The following is a 7427-nucleotide window of genomic DNA, read 5'->3' on the forward strand; positions in this document are numbered from 1 at the left end:
CGTCCTAAGATAGGTAGAAACGGCGAAATATGATGCCATCTTCTACCTAGATGTAGGCGGATTCTAGGCAGATCTCGGGCGCGCCTGGGTTGTTTGACTGTGACCTAGCTGGATCGCCTTTTTTGTGTTATTAAAAATAGATAAACAAAGGGCAGCTAGGCCGGTCCAGCGCAGTCTGTGCTCCGGTTTGCAAAAATGTATGCTAACAGGTGCCTGGAGCGCCAAATAGGAAGCACCGTTATTTACATAAACGAAGAAGAATGAAGCCCTAGTGTATAGCAAACTGCATAGCGGGGAGGGAGGCAGTGCCTAAGTCGGGCCTCAGACCGGGCGAATTGCTTGGAACTGGCCTAGGTTCCGTCCTAAGATAGGTAGAAACGGCGAAATATGATGCCATCTTCTACCTAGATGTAGGCGGATTCTAGGCAGATCTCGGGCGCGCCTGGGTTGTTTGACTGTGACCTAGCTGGATCGCCTTTTTTGCGTTATTAAAAATAGATAAACAAAGGGCAGCTAGGCCGGCCCAGCGCAGTCTGTGCTCCGGTTTGCAAAATGTATGCTAACAGGTGCCTGGAGCGCCAAATAGGAAGCGCCGTTATTTACATAAACGAAGAAGAATGAAGCCCTAGTGTATAGCAAACTGCATAGCGGGGAGGGAGGCAGTGCCTAAGTCGGGCCTCAGACCGGGCGAATTGCTTGGAACTGGCCTAGGTTCCGTCCTAAGATAGGTAGAAACGGCGAAATATGATGCTATCTTCTACTTAGATGTAGGCGGATTCTAGGCAGATCTCGGACGCGCCTGGGTTGTTTGACTGTGACCTAGCTGGATCTGGATGGGTCTATTGTGGGCTTTGGGCCTTGTCTTGTGAGCAATCGAGTCTTCGTACGCACGGACGGACAGATGCATCGGAGGATCATGCATTTATAGCACCGCATCGGTACTCTTTTGCACGTTAAACATGTAACATTTTGATTTGTGCTTAACCATACGCAGGCCATGCATCATCCCTTTGACTTTGCTGTCGTTGCCGCCATTGTTGACATTCTTGTTGCCGGAGCATTTGGTGTCACTGTTGTAGTTGTCATTGTCTTTGCCAACGCCATTGGTGCCGTTCTTGACATTGCCCTTGCTGCGGCCGTCATCGTACACTACCTCCATGGCAGTGAAGAGGGCAAATTGCTTGCCCGTAACCATCTCGTTGCAGTCCTTGTCAAATATCGATCATGACACCCAAGAAGTTTACAACATTGAACCTGCCGGAACCAAGGTTGATGACCTTGGAGCTACACAATTCGCTCGCTTGCCACTCCTTTGACAGGTCATCATTCATCTAGATTCGCAATTTCTTCCGCGGCGGCTCCTCCCCTCTGACGACGCCAGAAATGTCGGCCGAGCAGGGGAGGCTGCCTGATTCGTCGAACTAGTATAGCTTTTCTGATCCAGCTCTTTGTTCAAGCCTATAGGGTCATCAGCCTTGGTTCCTTTGACCATTCATCTTGCATTTTCATTTTATTTTTTTAGCTAGAGAAAAGGATTCTGCAAAAGTTGTTGTTGGTATCATCTGCACCGAACACATGTGGTTGGCGAGCGTTTTGCAAGGTCTAGTAGTACAAGTGCATGCACCAATTTTTTTTTTAGAAATGAAGGATAACAAAGTCATACAACAGTGAGATTAAAGCCACCGTCTAGGCAACATCTGCCGCTACTCCTATCCAGTTGATGTAGGGATGCTGATAATCTGGGCCTAATACCAAACAAACCTCGCAGCCAAACCTAACATCTATGACCTGAGGTCCCAACCAGGATGCCCTGCCGGGTATGGGACACCCACCAGTCCGGCGCACTCGTCAACCCGGACGCCTGCCGGATATGAGGCCGCCGCAGCCACCTGCCACCAATCCATCTTCAGAGCTGTAATGTTGCATCTACCGTGCCAGGTCTCTCAGCCATCGACGCCACCACCACGACAGACAGCGTCGTCCTCCTGCACGAGTCCATCCTCGCACATCGGACGCCGAATCTGCACTGCGCCATGCCGTCGAGATCCGTCACCATCAATGTGTAGGATGAAGCACCGCTCCACCTCAGATGCGGTCCACTGGTCCCTCGAGCCTGTGCACACCTCCAAGAACGACGCCCCCAAGGGGGGGACGACATTAGAACGCCGCCGTCTTCCGATCAACTGATCTAGGGTTTCCCCCAGAGGTAGCAGACAGTGACCTTGAAATTCTCCTTGGCGATGCCTTCAAGAAGGGAATGTCGCAAAATAGCGCTGGCACCGCCGGCTTTGGCAGTAAGCCAAAAGCAAGTTTTCATCCGGATTTGTTCGAAGGACCTCCATCAAGCATCTCGTGCACGAATCGTTGCCATCTCTGCCGGGGAATGGACGATGGATCCAGGCAGCCGCCGCCGCCTGACCGGCCACGGCACCACCGCGGTGCCTAAGCCGGCGCCGTCAGGCCCACCGTGCCCGCCTGTAGACACCCTCCAGATCTGCCGGCGTGCGGACGAGGCCCGCGATCTGGGCCGTCGCCACAGGTGCTCCTCGGCCGCGGGGAGAATGCGCCTGCGCTGTCGTTGCCGTCACAGTCGCCGCCGGGCGCCCGCTGCTCCTTGCCGCTGGTGCACCGCTGATCCATGAGCCGATGCCACCGATAGGAGATCGCCACCACTGCGCAAGGGGGAGTGCCCCGCCGCCGCCGTCACTGGCCAGGCAACGCCGGCGTGGCCTCGGGCTGCGGCAGGAGGAGGGAGAGAGGAGCGGAGGCCTAGGGCCGGCGCAGTAGATCGCCCCCGTGTCGCCAGGGGCTGGCGACGCGGGGGTAGGGACGAGGTAGCACCAATTTAAATTTGGCATGCATGTATGTATGGAGCACTATCTAATGGCTCATGGCCTCACAATCTCATCACCCGACTTATATGAAGAGAGAAGATATTACTGCAGCTCTAGCTAGCATCTGGATCAATACCTTACCAGTGCCAAGCCATCATCTAGAAAGGTAGAAATCGACAACAAGATAGATCGATGGCCGGTGAGCGCAAGGAGGCTAGTGTTGTCGTCGCCGTCATCCTCGTGGTGGTGGTGGTGGTGGTGGTGGCCGCATCATCCATGGCGGTGGTGAGGGGGGATGACAAGTCTGCTTGCGTGGGTGAGTACTCCAAGCTGTGCGGCAAGGACCCCGCGTGCACCGCCATGGTGGAGAAGACATGCCGCGATGATGCCGACAGGCGACAGCGTCAAGGCCATCAAGGGCATGTTCGACGAGCTCGCCAAGGTCGGTGGAGACAACAATGATTTCGCTTCCGCGGCATGGCCGTGGGGGCACGAGGCCCTCCGTGCGGCCGTGGACAAGCATGGGGCCTGCCCCGGCAAGAAGACGGTCGGACAACTTGCTGGTGAGAACTGCATCGAGGACCTCGACGCGGCATGCAAGGATCCAACCTGCACCGCCGGTGCATACATCGAATGCTACCGTACAGCCGAGAGATTTTGCTACATCAAGGCCACCCCCGCCGACAAGAAAGCCATACAGCAAAACTTGGATTGCGTCAAGAGCTGTTGCGCAAAGAATAATAAAAGTGGAGACTGCCGTAAAGTATGCATCCTCAAGATTCTGTCCGCTTGAAAATGCATGCATGCGTGCATTCCTTTTCATTCATGTTTCATCTCATTTCTTGTTGGTGCTTCTTTTTTTTTAACATTCATTTTGTTTGTTTGTTTTGGCAAAAAAACATTCATTCTGTTGCTGCTGATCTTGGAAAACCAATAAAGAAAGAGTAGTAAATAATTTTTGGATGATCTCTAACCTCACGTTACATTTTGCTTGCTAGATGTGTTTGCATGTTGGCAGAATTTCTTAGTGCGCGAGTGGCACAAAATCATGTTTTCTCATGTTGCATGGCTATTTAGGGAGGTTACAAGCATTTCTTTTTTTTTTGGCTCAGAAGAAGATAATAGAAAGGAGAAAAGCAAAATCGTATGTCCTCTTTTGTGTACTTGTGTTTTGACCCGTGAAATGATTTTTTATTTTTGCGGGCGAAAATGAATTGAGGGAGCTGAGAGACTCAGAGACGCCATGATGGGCAATAGATTTTTTCCCCTATAAATCACTACCGGGAAATAATTATATGAAGGGTGAGTGCATACCTTCGAGCACTCAGTGAAGGCCACCTAAACCGAGTGCATATAAAAAATATAGCCATGTAGTATAGCGGCAGAGAACTTCCGCGAAAACAATGGTAACATAGAAAGGAAACAACACAAACAACATGGAGGACAATATGACAAAACAGATCACGATACTAAATACACCCTACTGAGAAATGTTCATCAGAGCATGACTCGGCTGAATAACAAAGTAGCACCAGAGAATCAATAGACGAGCATAAAGACAAACTATCTTAACCTCGGCAATTTGAAATACAGTGAACAACATACGCATGGTACACATAATAAACAGAGGAAGATATATGATCACAATTATCTATCAGGACAAAGAGCATAGAAGATAAACTACTAAAAGAACTGCAGTAGAGTAATCAATGGTGAGCACTGCATCAGCGACCTCAATGCGGAATGCCAGGATCCGAGTTGCACCGACGACGACGACGCTTACATCGAATGCTACCAAACAGCCACGAGATTTTCCTAGATCAAGGCCGCCCCTGCCGACAAGAAAGCCATACAGGAAAACATGGATTGCTTCAAGCGCTGTTGCGCAAAGAAGAAGAAAAGTGAAGAGTTCCGTAAAGTATGCATCGTGATGCATGGCTCCTCGTAGCCCGGCCGTTTGAAAATGCATGCATTCCTTGCAGCGGTGCTTCATTCATGTTTTCACATGCATGTGCTCATCTCATTTTGTTGTTGCTCTTCTTGGAAAATCAATAAAGAAAGAGTGGTATACCTTGTACGAGCTAGATGAGGAATAGTTTTTTTCTTTGATATATCACTAAAGGGAAATGATTATATGCCAATTGCATTCCTTTGAGCACTCCGTGAAGGACCGCCTAAACAGAGTGCATACAAAAATTAAATAAAATAGACCATGTTTATAGATAAACTATGAAAACTCGTGTATAATGATATTTGGACATGTATTGGTTGTCTCTTTGGACATGTGGCCTATGTTTGCAGGGAACACCTCTGAGTGGCCTATATTTTGCCGGAATGTTGATTCATTTCCGTTCCGGCAAATTTCAAACGCTCGATATGTCTTGTTTTTAGCAAAGGTCATGCCAAAGTTTTTCCGTGAATTTTAACATGACCTGTGCTAGAATATAGGAAATATCGAGTGCACTGGATTTGCCGGAATGTTGATTAAACGACATGTTGGGTTGACTTTCAGTATGTCTGGATCCATAGATGACGGTCAAAAAAATCAGTGAGGGAGGGTGTCCACCATAGACGTGAGAAGAAGAATGGCAATTGTTGTCGTGGGGGTCGTTTCTTCTCCTTCTTCTCATGATATACATTAGTAACGCATGAGAGAAGGAGGGGAAGCGACTATCACCGACCGTCGAAATATCTATGAGGGAGTGTCCACCATATACTATCGAAATATGAGAGAGGAAGAATCCTGACTGTTGTCGTGGGGTCGCTTCTTCTTCATTCGAAGGTGCTAGACATTTTGGTGTAATGCACTTTCGAATGAAAGTAGGAGCGACCATCACCGACGATCGCAAATGTTAGAGACAAATAATCCCGACTGTTGACGTGGGGTCGTTTCTCCTTCGTTCCCGTATGCTAGACATTTTGGTGTAATACACTCGGGAACGAAGGGAGGAGCGACCATCACCGACAGTTGAATATATTAGAGAGGGAGTGACGGTGTCCTGGATTAGGGGGTACTCACCACGTCGACGGCATAAATCAGGTGTTATAATTTCAATTCAATCTATTCTGCCTACATCAGATTTCTTTTGCCTGTAGTCTTGTACTATTTTGTTTGCAGACCACTTTTGATCAGAATATACTAGGCGTGCATGCGTCATGCAGCGGCCGCCTTGCCTCACTGGAGATCAAGCAGATGTAGTACACTACGGGATGCCAAATCAAGACATCTCGTGAAGCGGCGGCCTGGCACTAATTACCAGATCAATGAAATCATGAGGTTGCACACTACTACTAGTACTTCCTCCGTCTGAAAATATTTGTCTTAAAAATGAATAAAATGGATGTATCTATAATTAAAATAAGTCTAGATACAATCATTTATAGGACAAGTATTTTCGGACGGAGAGAGTACTAGTTATGGCACATCAATCTGTTTTTGATTGATGCAAGCGTGCTAGTTTAATCTGGCTACCTCTCACGCTGAAACCCTAGGTCCGCCGTAGATCGTTTACACATTATAGCAGAGTAAAGCGTCCATGGAATACTAGCAAGGAAAGTCCTAATTGTAACAAACTTTAGCACGCTTCTCCATATCTAATGGATGAATATCACCGCTTTTGTCCGGCTATATACTAATCTGTCCAGATTACTAATTAAGCATGCCTTTTCTTGATCATTGTTGTGATCATGTGGTGGCCTAACTAGCTTTCACTTGACCGGGTTCTCATGGAGGCGCTCACAGCGGCCGGAGAGACGTGCCGTCAAAGAGATTAGACGGGCAGACGCATGCGCGGCAGCGCGTGCATAGGGCTGCGGCGGCAGGTGATCCAGCCGAAGAAATCGTACGCGTCGAAGAGACAGTGCATGGCAGTGCACCGATTAGAGCTCGGCTCGATGCCAGCACACCACAGGGAGATTTGTTTCTCACCCTTTGTTTTAATTCAATACCTACCTAGTCGACCGCCGGTTCTTCACTACTTTTGTTCACAAGTATGCAAAACCAAATTGCTACTAATCATTTTAGGTAGTACTAGTTTGGCAGCATGTTCATGACGGATCAGTTTATCTGTTTGCTTCAGTCCGCTATGGTCGTCGCCGCGGGCGAACAGGTTTTATTTTTCCAGACTACTCGGTTAGCATTACTATACACAAAATATTTCTACTGGCTTGTAATGCATTATTTTTGTGGAGATATTCTACCGACGCTCATACGTAACGTTGGTCGGGCTACCCTTTCGCCGTCACCTCGGCCAGCCGACCTATGTCGACATCGACCTCGCGCCTGATAATCGACCTTGACCAAGCCATGCCGCCACCTTGGCGCCGTCGTTCCACATGCGTTGACTAAGTTGTGACATCGCCTTGGCGCGCCCCTCTATGTTGCTGTCTCCGCGCGGCCACTCCACTGGGTAGTCGACCTCGGTTGCGTCATGTGTTCACTTCTGCGTCATCCGGCCAACCTACTCCATCTCCTCGGCTGGACCAGGGGCTTCGTCTCGCCGCATCGACTGTGCTACATCGCCACCTCGTCAAGTTGCGGCCACCTTGGAACCGGCTTGGGGGCTGGGACCTCGGATAGTCCGAGGACTATGC

The 7427-nt window shown here is 49.2% G+C and overlaps 1 pseudogene; it reads left to right on the plus strand.

Annotated features, from left to right (window-relative positions):
• Window positions 1–3026: 3026 nt before the first annotated feature.
• Window positions 3027–3627, plus strand: LOC147986604 (uncharacterized; annotated as a pseudogene).
• The last annotated feature ends 3800 nt before the right edge of the window (window positions 3628–7427 follow it).

Source organism: Triticum urartu, chromosome 2A (genome assembly GCF_056163025.1).
Source record: "Triticum urartu cultivar PI428250 chromosome 2A, HENAU_Tu73, whole genome shotgun sequence".
Lineage (NCBI taxonomy): Eukaryota > Viridiplantae > Streptophyta > Magnoliopsida > Poales > Poaceae > Triticum > Triticum urartu.